Source organism: Balaenoptera physalus, assembly GCF_965194825.1.
Source record: "Balaenoptera physalus genome assembly, chromosome: 12".
NCBI lineage: Eukaryota > Metazoa > Chordata > Mammalia > Artiodactyla > Balaenopteridae > Balaenoptera > Balaenoptera physalus.
This window is the reverse complement of record NC_138897.1, coordinates 39,246,369-39,261,828: the sequence shown is the minus strand read 5'-3', so window position 1 is coordinate 39,261,828 and position 15,460 is coordinate 39,246,369. Positions and strand designations below refer to the sequence as shown.

Genomic DNA, 15,460 nt, shown 5'->3' with positions numbered 1-15,460 from the left:
CCCCACCTCTGCAGGAGACCTTCCAACACTAGCAGGAAGGTCTGATTCAGTCTCCCCCGGGGTCACTGCTCCTTTCCCTGGGTCCCAATGCACACAGTATTTTGTGTGTGCCCTCCAAGAGTGGGGTCTCTGTTTCCCCCAGTCCTGTTAAAGTCCTGCAATCAGTTCCCACTAGGCTTCAAAGTCTGATTCTCTATGAATTCCTCCTCCTGTTGCCATACCCCCAGGTTGGGAAGCCTGTCGTGGGGCTCAGAACCTTCACTCCAGTGGGTAGACTTCTGTGGTATAAGTGTTCCCCAGTCTGTAAGTCACCCACCCAGCATTTATGGGATTTGATTTTATTCTTATTGCACCCCCCCTACCGTCTCATTGTGGCTTCTCCTTTGTCTTTGGATGTTGGGTATCTTTTTTGATGAGTTCCAGTGTCTTCCTGTCGATGATTGCTCAGCAGCTAGTTGTGATTCTGGTGTTCTCACAAGAGGGAGTGAGAGCACATCCTTCTACTCCGCCATCTTGGTTAATCTCCCATTATCTCTTTAAATATGGCATCTGCCAGATTCTATTTCCTCTCTTTTTTGGACACTCTATATCATAGTTTCTCAGCAGCAGCTCTACTGACATTTTTACAACAGATAATTCTTTTTTGTGGGAGTCTGTCATGTTCATTGTAAGATGTTTAATGGTATCTCTGGCCTCTATCCACTAGATGCCAGTAGCAACCTCTAGAAATTGTGATACTAAAAAAAAAAAAAAAAAAAAGTCTCTGGATAGTGCCAAATGTCCTATGAGAGAGGAGGACAAAACAGTCTTTAGTTAAGAACTTTGAATTATATGTATGTTAATCCTATAAAAAGTTGTACTCCAGATGTGTCTTTTGCTTATCCTTTCTCCTCTCCTTGTTTCAATATGTATGCTTGTGGCTGACCTATGTTCCCATTATTTATCACTTTCATCAATTTTGTTACTTTGTCCACTTTATTACACTCACCTCTTAATTTCAGGTGTTTGTCAGTTTTAGAATTTTCATTTTATATTTAAAAAAATTAGTTAGAAAATGGACAACCTGGAAGAAATGGACAAATTCTTAGAAATGCACAACCTGCTGAGACTGAACCAGGAAGAAATAGAAAACATGAACAGACCAATCACAAGCACTGAAATTGAAACTGTGATTAAAAATCTTCCAACAAACAAAAGTCCAGGACCAGATGGCTTCACAGGCGAATTCTATCAAACATTTAGAGAAGAGCTAACACCTATTCTCAAACTCTTCCAAAATATTGCAGAGGGAGGAACACTCCCAAACTCATTCTATGAGGCCACCATCACCCTGATACCAAAACCAGACACAGATGTCACAAAGAAAGAAAACTACAGGCCAATATCACTGATGAACATAGAGGCAAAAATCCTCAACAAAATACTAGCAAACAGAATCCAACAGCACATTAAAAGGATCATATACCATGATTTATTCCAGGAATGCAAGGATTCTTCAATATACACAAATCAATCAATGTGATACTCAATATTAACAAATTGAAGGAGAAAAACCATATGATCATCTCAATAGAAGCAGAGAAATCTTTCAACAAAATTCAACACCCATTTATGATAAAAGCCCTGAAGAAAGTAGGCATGGAACTTTCCTCAACATAATAAAGGCCATATATGACAAACCCACAGCCAACATCGTCCTCGATGGTGAAAAACTGAAACCATTTCCACTAAGATCAGGAACAAGACAAGTTTGCCCACTCTCACCATTATTATTCAACATAGTTCTGGAATTTTTAGCCACAACAATCAGAGAAGAAAAAGAAATAAAAGGAATCCAAATTTGAAAAGAAGAAGTAAAGCTGTCACTGTTTGCAGATGACAGGATACTATACATAGAGAATACTAAAGATGCTACCAGAAAACTACTAGAGGTAATCAATGAATTTGGTAAAGTAGCAGGATACAAAATTAATGCACAGAAATCTCTTGCATTCTTATACACAGAGGATGAAAAATCTGAAAGTGAAATTAAGAAAACACTCCCATTTACCATTACAACAAAAAGAATAAAATATCTAGGAATAAACCTATGTAAGGAGATAAAAGACCTGTAGTTAGAAAATTATAAGACACTGATGAAAGAAATTAAAGATGATACAAATAGATGGAGAGATATACCATGTTCTTGGATTGGAAGAATCAACATTGTGAAAATGACTCTACTACCCAAAGCAATCTACAGATTCAATGTAATCCCTATCAAACTACCACTGACATTTTTCACAGAACTAGAACAAAAAATTTCACAATTTGTATGGAAACACAAAAGACCCTGAATAGCCAAAGCAATCTTGAGAACGAAAAATGGAGATGGAGGAATCAGGCTCCCTGACTTCAGACTATACTACAAAGCTACAGTAATCAAGACAGTTTGGCACTGGCACAAAAACAGAAACATAGATCAATGGAACAGGATAGAAAGACCAGAGATAAACCCATGCACATATGGTCACCTTATCTTTGATAAAGGAGGCAAGCATGTACAGTGGAGAAAAGACAGCCTCTTCAATAAGTGGTGCTGGGAAAACTGGACAGGTATATGTAAAACAATGAAATTAGAACACTCCCTAACACCATACACAAAAATAAACTCAAAATGGATTAAGGACCTAAATGTAAGGTCAGACACTATCAAACTCTTAGAGGAAAACATAAGCAGAACACTCTATGACATAAATCACAGCAAGATCCTTTTTGACCCAGCTCCTAGAGAAATGGAAATAAAAACACATATAAACAAATGGGACCTAATGAAACTTCAAAGCTTTTGCACAGCAAAGGAAACCATAAACAAGACCAAAAGACAACCCTCAGAATGAGAGAAAATATTTGCAAATGAAGCAACTGACAAAGGATTAATCTCCAAAATTTACAAGCAGCTCATTCAGTTCAATAACAAAAAACAAACAACCCAATCCAAAAATGGGCAGAAGACCTAAATAGACATTTCTCCAAAGAAGATATACAGATTGCCAACAAACACATGAAAGAATGCTCAACATCATTAATCATTAGAGAAATGCAAATCAAAACTACAATGAGATATCATCTCACACCAGTCAGAATGGCCATCTTCAAAAAATCTAGAAACAATAAATGCTGGAGAGGGTGTGGAGAAAAGGGAACACTCTTGCACTGTTGGTCGGAATGTAAATTGATACATCACTATGGAGAACAGTATGGAGATTCCTTAGAAAACTAAAAATAGAACTACCATATGACCCAGCAATCCCACTACTGGGCATATACCCTGAGAAAACCATAATTCCAAAAGAGTCATGTACCAAAATGTTCTTTACAGCTCTGTTTACAATAGCCAGGACATGGAAGCAACCTAACTGTCCATCATTGGATGAATGGATAAAGAAGATGTGGCACATATATACAATGGAATATTACTCAGCCATAAAAAGAAACGAAATGGAGTTGTTTGTAGTGAGGTGGATGGAGTCTGTCATACAGAGCGAAGTAAGTCAGAAAGAGAAAAACAAATACATTATGCTACACATATATATGGAATCTAAGGGAAAGAAAAGAGGTCATGAAGAACCTAGTGTCAAGACGGGAATAAAGACACAGACCTCGTAGAGAATGGACTTTAGGATATGGGGAGGGGGAAGGGTAAGATGTGACAAAGTGAGAGAGTGGCATGGACATATATACACTACCAAATGTAAGGTGGATAGCTAGTGGGAAGCAACCGCATAGCACAGGGAGATCAGCTCTGTGCTTTTTGACCACCTGGAGGGGTGGGATAGGGAGGGTGGGAGGGAGGGAGATGCAAGAGGAAAGAGATATGGGAACGTATGTATATGTATGGCTGATTCACTTTGTTATAGGGCAGAAACTAGCACACCATTGTAAAGCAATTATACTCCAATAAAGATGTTAAAAAAATAAAATAAAATAAAATATTGAAAAAAAATTAGTTATTTGCTGAAATTCTATATCTTGTTATATATTTCCTTGACCATAATAATTACAGTTATCTTAACTCTGTCTGTTAATTTGAATATCTGGATCACTTTCAGGTCTCTTTCTATTTTCTTTTTCATCTCTTGGTCTTATTTCTTTTTATGCCTGGTCATTTTTAATTGAATACCAAACATTATTTTTGAAAAATTGAAGAGATTCTGGTCTCCCTACAGAGAAGATAGTGGCAGATCACTATTTCAGTGAGGGATTGAGCTAATTACAAGTTGAGTGTATAGCTCTTCAAGTATCCTAAGTAAGAACCTGAAATCTTTATCAGGGTCCTTCTCTTACTTGGTGGGCATTGAATACCATTTCTTTTCCTCCCCAACACTGTGGGACCGTTAAAATTCCTCCTTCATTTCTCAGTGTTTTGGAAACCACATTATGCTTGGCTTATGTCTTAAATTTGTTCTCTAGAAGCAGAGCCAGAGTCAGTGATTCCTGGGGCAAAAATTTATTGAGTGAGTGTTCTCAGGAGACTATTAAAGAAGGCAAGATAAGGCAACAGAAGAAAGCTAAGCAAGAAAAATGGTCTTGGCTAAAGATTAGCTTTATCTTGGTCCCAAGGGAAGCTCTGTAGCACAAATCATACCATGGAGATGGTCTCCTCTTAAGGTGGGGGGCGGGGGGGGGACAAGTTTCTGTACCTACCATGTCAGTTAATTATTTGTTCCTGAGTGTCTTGGGTGGCAAGTCTTAACCTCTTGAATGAGACAGCTCCTGTTTCGATTTAGCCAAGGAAAATTCTTTGGAGAAAGGAGCAGCTATGAGCTGTTATCAGCAGACACTAACAATGCGTGGGCTGTGTGCACCAGCTTAGTGAAAGGGATCTGGCTGGAGGCACCAACAGCTTCCACTAAAGTTCACTCCTTGCACTATTTAGATTTCCTTGCTTGTCACATTAAGATCTCTTTATTCAAACACAGCTTCACCAGCATTGTGGTTTGTCACAGTTTATGGGAAAACCTGTTTTTAAAAAGGAGGGAAAGGGGTTTAGTGAGATTAAGTTGGTCCTGAGTTTGTAAATGCTAAGTTGTAACTTATCTCTCTTCTTCATCACCCATTCATGATCTCACCTCACTTTTGGCTACCCCTTCTTCTGGTCTTCATGGCTTGCTTAGTAGAGTTACCCAGGCCCTTGATACTGAGACACCTTAGTCGTTGGTTACCATGTTCTTATTAAACTATTATTTCTATATTTTCTTACTTATAGTTACAACTGGACATGAAACCAAGATGTCCAATGGATCATCTGAGTGTCAAACATATTCTTTCTTGCCTCTTAATTAACATCAGTTGTACCTTTTCATAATGATCTGGGTTGATTACCTCTGTCAGCAAGGTAACTACTTTTTGAGCCCACTGGCCATTTGGCATAAGGAACCCAAAATGACTAGGCAGAAACCTTCATCCAGGATTAGGATAGACCCTAAATCCAATGACAAGTACCTTTTTAAGAGAAGAGAAGACTACAGAGAGTAGAAGGCAATGTGAAGATACAGGCAGAGATTGAAGTGATGTGTCTACAAATCAAGGGATGAAAAGGACTGCCAGGAACCACCTAAATCTAGGAGAGAGGCATGGAACAGATTCTCCCTCAGAGCCTTCAGAAAGAACCAACCTTGCCAACACCTTGATTTCATACTTCTGTTCTCCAGAATTGTGAAAGAATAGATTTTTATTTTTATTATTTTAAGTCACTCAGTTTGTGTCGATTTGTTATGGCAGCCCTAGGAAAGAAGTATGGATCGTGATTCTGACTAAGGTATTGTGGGTAGAAAAGGTAAGCCCCTATCTACAATATGAGCAATGCCAGTCAAGACAAAACATTACCCTTTCAAGGTAGAAGGTATCTAATATAATCAACTTGCCACCGAGATACCGGTTGGTCTACTTGAGAGTTGGTATCATACTGGGGGCTCAGCATTGACTTCTATTGAGAGGTTGGACATTTAGCAGTGACTATCAGTTTTAGTGAGATCATGCTGTTGGCCATGCCTACCTGCTATGTCTGTCAGTTTGGCTAATCCAGTCTTGATCTCATTGCACAAGCCCTTTGTCTGAAGGGAGAAGCTGACTGACACCTGCTGGTGACATATCTCTCTGCTTGGTTTTTTGGACCTATTCTGCAGCTGATAATTTCTCTTGGGCATTAATGTGCAACACAAAAATTCTCACATTTTGTGTCCACTCTCCAAAATCCAACATTTGCCTCTTTCTCATACCTCCTTGCACTCAGTTTTCTAATATTACAACTTCAATGCCTCCGACTAGACAGGCAAATCATTTACCACTTCATATAAGGACATGAATATCCTTAATTTGGGCCACTTCACTTTCTACAGAAATTGAATGGCGAGCTGCTTCACCTGAATCTCTGCCATTGAGAGGATTGCCCTTTGACATTCTCTTTCAAAGACATGCCTGAGTGCGGCTGTAGTGAGACAGCAGTCTGTTTTTGGCTTGTAACCACATACCAAGCTGATTCATCCATGAACCAAGATTATATTTCTTCCTTCTCCATCAGCTATTCATAGGGAATGTCTCATGCGACTGTGAGTATGAGCCCTCTGGACTTGCCCAAGCCTAATTTCTGATATACCGTTTCTACTTTATGATGAGCTGTTGCTGGGCCTATGTGAAATTATGACAGTCATCTAATAGTATGGAGTGTATTGTAGGGAGTTCTGGTCTCAGGGTCACTTGATACTCCATAGTTAGATGTTCATTTCCTACCAGTGCCAAGTAGCATGCCAGACCTACTTTTTAAATGGTGTCTAGTTCTCTGCTAAGGTTGGTATGGTGTTGCTCCAGAAATCATGAGGTTTTTGCTTTGAATTTCCTATTAGGACTAGAGCTAGAGTCTCACATGTCTTTTTCCCTCTAATCCAGATACCTCTTCTCTTACTTTGGGCCTCCATAAAATTCTGCAGTCTTCTATGCCACCTGATGAATGGGATTAAAAGTATTCCCAACTGTAGGATATGCAGTCTCTAAAACTCAAAGAGACGGACCAAGCACTGTGTATCTTTCTTAATGGTAGGAGTTGCAAGGTGCAATAACTTGGCCTTTACTTTGTAGGGGATGTTCCAAGATTCTCTGGACCCCTAAAAACTTCACCAATGTGGCAAGTCCCTGAATCTTTGTGAGGTTTCTTTCACTCTCTAGAGTGCATGCGTATTATCAAGGCATTCAGAGTAATTGCCAATTATTGATAATCAGGTTTGATAAGCATGATCTCATCTATATAGTGGGCAGTGTGAGATTCTACAGAAGGTCCAGATAGTTCAAGTTCTTTTGAGCTATATTTTGACAGAAAGCAAGAGAATTCAGATGGCTCTTTGTTGGTTTGCAACCTTGGGAGTTCTCTGGGTATAATAAAAAACTGGCCCCCATACATGGTGAATGCAGGAAAGAGGCAGAACACTCAAAATTGGTAGGTGGCAGATTTAATAAGCAAGAGAACTTACATATGAGGCTTGTCTTGGGTGGCAGCCAGAATCTTAAAATTTTATATAGAGGGCTTAACTGGGTTCAGTCACATATACTGTCCAGATGGGCTCAATAACACCTTACTCTTTTAAGCCTATGCCCCTGAAATGGCTGGTAGTATGGGAATAATAGGCAGGGGAAAGGGTAAGGAGCCTCCAGCTGCCTGGATCCAGGTCACCAGTCAACCAGCAGTCATGTCCTCTCAATGATCTCCTCCAGCACTCTCAGGAAAAAACATGAATGTATACTGTTGTTTGTCCTAAGTGAAAACAAACTGCTTCTAATCCTCCTTCCTTACAGATATTGAAAAAGCTGCATTTGCCAGATATATAACTATCATATTACCAGGGATGTGTTAATCTGCTCTACTAATACCATATTTGATATAGCAGCTGTACGTGGGCTTAGGTTTTCAGTGGTCCACTATCACTTGCTAAGATTCATTGGGTGTTTTGCAAGGGCTATACTGGTGAATTAAATAGGGCATGATGACACTGCCATAACTGATTTCAATTTTTGAAAGTGACACTGATCATACCTCTCCCCAGAATATAATACTGGTTTTTAATTTACTATCTTGACAGAAAGGAAGTTTCAGGTATTTCCATTTGCCCTTTCCTACTACACCAGCTCTTACTTAACAGGTCCAGGAGCTAATATGAAGTTTCTAAATTGTTATTCACATCTCTTCTAATTAGACATTTTGGAACTGAGAAATAATTACCAGGTGGGCCCACAGACCTATTGGACACACTGAGGTGTACATGGGTCACAACTCAATTTATTCCCTGAGCCTCATATTGTTACTCTAACAGGAGACCATGAGGACTCTGGATCCCTAGTTCTCAGGATCAAGTCATACCCACTATACATCTGGTTATTCTTTCTCTAATGTATGGTTATCTGAATACAGAACCATAGTCACGTTTCAGAAGGACTGTGGAGACCACTAGTGTGCACACTTTCTATGGAATTACTGGATCCTTATTCATCAGGACCTGACCTCTCCCTCAGTTGATGTGTTCTGAGTCTGAGAATTGACTCATGTTTGGAAAGTGGCCAAGGAACATGACTTTCCATTAGGTAAGTGATCTCTGCATTCTGCTTATCCATTTTTGATATATTTTCATCATGAGTTGTCAAGCAGTAGTCTTGATGACTGTCCATCCTGTTCCTAAGTCAACCCTACCCTGGCTGCCTTCCAAATTTGCTGCCTATTACGGTAATTTTGACTACCTTGCTACTATGGTTAATTGCCACCACTTGGCCTCTAGTATTTCAGGCACCTATAATCTCCATTAACAATTGTTCAGATATTTTTGATTTGTTGTGATTTCTTCTTAGATCATGGTAGCACAATTCTGTAACTATATCTTCTATTATCTGTTGATTTTTTTAAAACTAGGTTTTTGGAGTTATTTTGTTAGTAGTTGCTAGGAATTAAAATATATATCTTAATTTATCGAAATCTACTTTAGGTAAATACTGACTTAATTCAGTGTTAATTAATTCAAAATATTGCAACTTTGCTTTAAAATAGCTCAATTTTTCCACTCTCCCTGTTTGTACTATTATGATCACATATATCATATCTTTATATGTTATAACCCCCCAAATAGTGTTATCATTATTTCTTTATACAATCTTATGTTTTCTTTAAATTACGAGAATTAGAAAATATATTTACAAAGTCTTTAATTTACCTATGCATTTACCATTTGGGAGTCTCTTTATTTCTTCCTGTGGATTTTTTTTTTATAAAAAAATAAAACAATATTTTTAATATTTCTCAAAAAATAATCAGAATCTCTAACAGAAATCTCACCTTCTTACACAGCAGCTGCCCAACTGAGATGGCATGAAGGCCAAGTTTGCCCCAGTCTGCAGCACTCCTTAATATCTCTCCATCATTAACCAAAGTCAAAAGTCCACTTCAATTTATCATTGTGCTTGTTCTGCTGTTATAATTTAGTTTTTATTTTTAAATTAATTTTTATTGGAGTATAGTTGCTTTACAATGTTCTGTTAGCTTCTACTGTACAGCAAAGTGAATCAGCTGTACATATACATATATCCCCTCTTTTTTGGATTTCCTTCCCATTTAGGTCACCACAGAGCACTGAGTAGAGTTCCCTGTCCTATACAGTAGGTTCTCATTAGTTATCTATTTTATACATAGTATCAAGTGTATATATGTCAATCCCAATCTCCCAATTCATCCCACCCTCCCTTCCCCCGTGATATCCATATGTTTTTTCTCCACATCTCCATCTCTATTTCTGCTTTGCAAATAAGATCATCTATAAAATTTTTCTAGATTCCACATATATGTGTTAATATATGATATTTGTTTTTCTCTTTCTGACTTACTTCACTCTATATGACAGTCTCTAGGTCCATCCACATCTCTACAAATGACCCAATTTCATTCCTTTTTATGGCTGAGTAATATTCCATTGTATAAATGTACCACATCTTCTTTATCCATTCCTGTTGATGGACATTTACATTGTTTCCATATCCTGGCTATTGTAAATAGTGCTGCAATGAATATTGGGGTGCATGTGTCTTTTTGAATTATGGTTTTCTCAGGGTATATGCTCAGTAGTAGGATAGCTGGGTCATATGGTAGTTCTATTTTTAGCTTTTATAAGGAACGTCCGTACTGATCACCATAGTGGCTGTACCAATTTACATTCCCACCAACAGTGCAAGAGGGTTCCCTTTTCTCCACACCCTCTCCAGCATTTACTGTTTGTAGATTTTTTGATGATGACCATTCTGACCAGTGTGAGGTGATCCTTCACTGCAGTTTTGAGTGCATTTCTCTAAAATAAGTGATATTGAGCATCATTATTTGATAGGGTTGTTTGTTTTTTGATATTGAGCTGCATGAGCTGACTTTATATTTTGGAGATGAATCCCTTGTCAATTGCTTCGTTTGCAAATATTTTCTATCATTCTAAGAGTTGTCTTTTCATCTTGTTTATGGTTTCCTTTGCTGTACAAAAGCTTTTAAGTTTCTTTAGGTCTCATTTGTTTATTTTTGCTTTTATTTTTATTACTCTAGGAGGTGGGTCAAAAAGATCTTGCTGTGCTTTATGCCAAAGAGTGTTCTTCCTAAGTTTTCCTCTAAGGGTTTTATAGTGTCTGGCCTTACATTTAGGTGTATAATCCATTTTGAGTTTATTTTTGTGTATGGTGTTAGGGAGTGTTCTACTGTCATTTCTCCACTGTATATGCTTGCCTCTTTTGTCATAGATTAGGTGACCATGGGTGTGTGGGTTTATCTCTGGGCTTTCTATCTATTCCATTGATATATATTTCTGTTTTTGTGCCAGTACCATACTGTCTTGATTACTGTAGCTTTGTAGTATAGTCTGAAATCAGGGACCCTAATTCCTCTGGCTTTGTTTTTCTTTCTCAAGGTTGCTTTGGCTGCTCAGGGTATTTTGTGTTTCCATACAAATTGGAAAATTTTTTGTTCTAGTTCTGTCAAAAATGTCATTGGTAATTTGATAGGGATTGCAATGAATCTGTAGGTTGCTTTGGGTAGTATAGTCATTTTTACAGTATTGGTTCTTTCAATCCAAGAACATGGTATATCTCTCCATCTGTTTGTGTCATCTTTGATTTCTTTCATCAGTGTTTTATAGTTTTCTGTGTACAGGTCTTTTGCTTCCTTAGGTAGTTTTATTCCTAGGTATTTTATTCTTTTTGTTGCAATGTTGAATGAGATTGGGTCTTTAATTTCTCTTTCTGATCTTCTGTTGTTAGTGTATAGGAATGCAAGAGATTTCTGTGCATTAATTTTGTATCCTGCAACTTTACCAAATTCATTGTTTATCTCTAGTAGTTTTCTGATGGCATCTTTAGGATTTTCTATGTATAATATCATTCGATCTGCAAACAGTGACACTTTTACCTCTTTTTTTCTAATTTGGATACCTATTATTTCTTTTTCTTCTCTGATTGCCAGGGTTGAGCTTGAGCTGTTTATATATTTTGGAGATTAATCCTTTCTCCATTGATTCATTTGCAAATATTTTCTCCCATTCTGAGGTTTGATTTCTTTTTCTTCTCCAAAACTATGTAGAATAATAACGGTGAGAGTGGACACCTTTGTCTTGTTCCTGATCTTAGAGGAAATGCTTTCAATTTGTCACCATTGAGAATAATGTTTGTTGTGGGTTTGTCATATATGGCCTTTATTATGTTGAGGTAGGCTTCCTCTGTGCCCATTTTCTGGAGAGTTTTTATCATAAATCAGTGTTGCATTTTGTCAAAAGCTTTTTCTGCATCTATTGAGATGATAATATGGTTTTTAGTCTTCAGTTAGTTAATATGGTGTATCACATTGATTGATTTGCATACACTGAAGAAACCTTGCATCCCTGGGATAAACCCCACTGAATCATGGTGTACGATTCTCTTAATGTGTCCTTGATTCTGTTTGCTAGTATTTTTTGAGGATTTTTGCATCTATGTTCATCTGTAATATTGGCTTGTAACTGTTTTCTTCTTTTTTGATGATATCTTTGTCTGGTTTTGGTATCAGGGTGATGGTGGCCTCATAGAATGAGTTTGGGTGTCTTCCTCCCTCTGCAATTTTTGGGAACAATTTGGGAATAATAGGTGTTAGCTCTTTTCTAAATGTTTGATGGAATTCACTTGTGAAGCCATCTGTTCCTGGAATTTAGTTGTTGGAAGATTTTTAATCACATTTTCAAATTCATTTTTTGTGATTGGTCTGTTCACATTTTCTATTACTCTCTGGTTCATTCTTGCAAGGTTGTACTTTTCTAAGAATATGTCCATTTCTTCTAGGTTGTCCATGTGATTGGCATACAGTTGCTAGTACTAGTCTCATGATCCTTTGTATTTCTGCCGTGTCCATTGTAACTTTTCTTTTTCATTTCTAATTTTATTGATTTGAGTCCTCTCCCTCTTTTTCTTGATGAGACTGGCTAAAGGTTTATAAATTTTGTTTATCTTCACAAAGAACCAGCTTTCAGTTTTATTGATCTTTGCTATTGTTTCCTTTGTCCTATTTCATTTATTTCTACTATGATCTTCATGATTTTTTTTAATGGTTATTTATATATTTATTTATTTTCTATTAGTCCCCCATTTTATACACATCAGGGTATACATGTCATTCCAAATCTCCCAATTAATCACACCGCAACACCCATCCCCTGCCGCTTTCCCCCCCTTGTGTCCATATGTTTGTTCTCTAAATCTGTGTCTCAATTTCTGCTCTGCAAACCAGTTCATCTGTACCATTTTCTTGCTTCCACACATATGCGTTAATATATGATTTTTGTTTTTCTCCTTCTGACTTACTTCACTCTGTATGATAGTCTCTAGATGCATCCACGTGTCTACAAATGAACGAATTTCATTCCTTTTTATGGCTGAGTAATATTTCATTGTTTATATGTACCACATCTTCTTTATCCATTAATCTGTCAATGGGCATTTAGGTTGTTTCCATGACCTGGTTATTGTAAAGAGTGCTGCAACGAATATTCTGGTGCATGTGTCTTTTTGAATTATGGTTTTCTCTGGGTATATGCAGAGTAGTGGGATTGCTGGGTCATATGGTAATTCTATTTTTAGTTCTTTAAGGAACCTCCATACTGTTCTCCATAGTGGCTGTATCAATTTACATTCCCACCAACAGTGCAAGACTGTTCCCTTTTCTCCACACCCTCTCCAGCATTTATTGTTTCTAGATTTTTTGATGATGGCTATTCTAACTGGTGTGAGGTGAACATAGTGTATCTCTCCATCTGTTGGCATCATCTTCAATTTCTTTCATCAGTGTCTTACAGTTTTCTGCATACAGGTCTTCTGTCTCCTTAGGTAGGTTTATTCCTAGGTATTTTATTCTTTTTGTTGCAGTGGTAAATGGGAGTGTTTCCATATTTTCTCTTTCAGATTTTTCATCTTTAGTGTATAGGAATGCAAGAGATTTCTGTGCATTACTTTTGTATCCTGCTACTTTACCAAATTCATTGATTAGCTGTAGTAGTTTCCTGGTGGCATTTTTAAGATTCTCTATGTATAGTATCATGTTATCTGCAAACAGTGACAGTTTTACTTCTTCTTTTCCAATTTGGTTTTCTTTTATTTCTTTTTCTTCCCTGATTGCTGTGGCTAGGATTTCCAAAATTACGTTGAATAATATTAGTGAGAGTGGACATCCTTGTCTTGTTCCTTATCTTAGAGGAAATGCTTTCAGTTTTTCACCATTGAGAATGATGTTGGCTGTTGGTTTGTAATATACGACCTTTATTATGTTGAAGTAGGTTCCCTTTATGCCCACATTCTGAAGAGTTTTTATCATAAATGGGTGTTTTATTTTGTCAAAAGCTTTTTCTGCATCTATTGAGATGATCATATGGTTCTTTTTCTTCAATTTGTTCATATGGTGTATCACATTGATTGATTTGCGTATATTGAAGAATCCTTGCATCCCTGGGATAAATCCCAATTGATCATGCTGTATCATCCTTTTAATGTGTTGTTGGACTCTGTTTGCTAGTACTTTGTTGAGGATTTTTGCATTTATATTCATCAGTGATATTGGTCTGTAGTTTTCTTTTCTTGTAGTATCTTTGTCTGCTTTTGGTATCAGGGTGATGGTGGCCTCATAGAATGAGTTTGGGAGTTTTCCTTCCTCTACAATTTTTTGGAAGATTTTGAGAAAGATGGGTGTTAGGTCTTCTCTAAATGTTTGATAGAATTCACTTGTGAAGCCATCTGGTCCTGGACTTCTGTTTGTTGGAAGATTTTTTATCACAGTTTCAATTTCATTACTTGTGATTAGTCTTTTCATGTTTTATATTTCTTCCTGGTTCAGTCTTGGAAGTTTATACTTTTCTAAGAATTTGCCCATTTCTACCAGGTTGTCCATATTATTTGCATAGAGTTGCTTGTAGTAGTCTCTTAGGATACTTTGTATTTCTGCAGTGTCTGTTGTAACTTCTCCTTTTTCATTTCTAATTTTATTGATTTGAGTCCTCTCCCTCCTTTTCTTGATGAGTCTGGCTAATGGTTTATCAAATTTGTTTATCTTCACAAAGAACCAGCTTTTAGTTTTATTGATCTTTGCTATTGTTCTCTTTGTTTCTATTTCATTTATTTCTGCTCTAATCTTTAGGATTTCTTTCCTTCTGCTAACTTTGGGTTTTGTTTGTTCTTCTTTCTCTAGTTCCTTAGGTTTGACGTTAGATTTTTTATTTGAGATTTTTCTTGTTTCTTGAGGTAGGCTTTTATAGCTATAAAAATCCCTCTTAGAAATGCTTTTGCTGCATCGCATAGGTTTTGGATCGTCGTGTTTTCATTGTCATTTGTCTCTAGGTAGTCTTTGATTTCTTCAGTGATCTCTTGGTAATTTAGTAACGTATTGTTTAGCCTCCATGTGTTTGTGGTTTTTACAGGTTTTTTTCCCAAAATTGATTTCTAATCTCATGGCGTTGTGGTCAGAAAAGATGCTTGATATGATTTCAATTTTCTTAAATTTACTGAGGCTTGATGTGTGACCCAAGATGTGTCTATCCTGGAGAATATTCCATGTGCACTTGAGATGAAAGTGTTATCTGCTGTTTTTGGATGGAATGTCCTATGAATATCAATTAAATCTATCTGGTCTATTGTGTCATTTAAAGCTTGTGTTTCCTTATTAAATTTCTGTTTGGATGGTCAATCCATTGGTGTAATGAGGTGTTAAAGTCCCCTACTATTATTGTGTTACTGTCAATTTCCTCTTTTAGAGCTGTTAGCAGTTGCCTTATGTATTGAGGTGCTCCTATGTTGGGTTCATATATATTTATAATTGTTATATATTCTTCTTGGATTGATCCCTTGATCATTATGTAGTGTCCTTCCTTGTCTCTTGTAACATTCTTTATTTTAAAGTGTATTT

At 37.1% G+C, this 15,460-nt stretch overlaps 1 long non-coding RNA gene across 1 annotated transcript in view; it reads right to left on the bottom strand.

The window, feature by feature from the left end:
* The window catches only part of LOC309639216, an 800,045-nt gene that overhangs the window by 62,522 nt on the left and 722,063 nt on the right, over window positions 1-15,460 (bottom strand). The window lies entirely within an intron of this gene.